Source organism: Octopus bimaculoides, chromosome 10, assembly GCF_001194135.2.
Source record: "Octopus bimaculoides isolate UCB-OBI-ISO-001 chromosome 10, ASM119413v2, whole genome shotgun sequence".
NCBI classification, from domain to species: domain Eukaryota; kingdom Metazoa; phylum Mollusca; class Cephalopoda; order Octopoda; family Octopodidae; genus Octopus; species Octopus bimaculoides.
In genome coordinates this window covers 24,845,271-24,845,935 of record NC_068990.1, presented here as the reverse complement: position 1 = coordinate 24,845,935, position 665 = coordinate 24,845,271, and positions in this window count along the sequence as shown.

Genomic DNA, 665 nt, shown 5'->3' with positions numbered 1-665 from the left:
ATAGCCTGCTCGTGAAATTAACGTGCAAGTGGCTGAGCACTCCACAGACACGTGTACCCTTAACGTAGTTCTCGGGGATATTCAGCGTGACACAGAGTGTAACAAGGCTGGCCCTTTGAATTACAGGCACAACAGAAACAGAAAGAAAGAGTGAGAGAAAGTTGTGGCGAAAGAGTACAGCAGAGTTCGCCACTATCCCCTGCCGGAGCATCGTGGAGCTTTAGGTGTTTTCGCTCAATAAATATTCACAACTCCCTGTCTGGGAATCGAAACCGCGATCCTCTGACCGCGAGTCCGCTGCCCTAACCACTGGGCCATTGCGCCTCCACCACACACATTAATAACTGTTTGATTGAGCTCCGCATGACTTGAAGTTTCGTGGGTGCATAGGTTTCCATATGTGATGAGATGGATCTATCTTACGCGCCCCACAAACTTTAGCTTTTAAGGCGCTGAGACAGAATGTTTAAAAAAGAAAAAAAGTATATATGTAATATGTGAAACTCCTACCAAATCTGTTGTGTGCCACTTTATATATATACCTCAGACTATGTAGTTAGTACGTAGTCTCCTTCGAGTGAATGGGCTAAGTAGAGTTACCTCCCTTGATGTTATTTAAAAAAAAAATTCTATCTAGAGGGAAATTTTTTTTGTTGATTGCATGA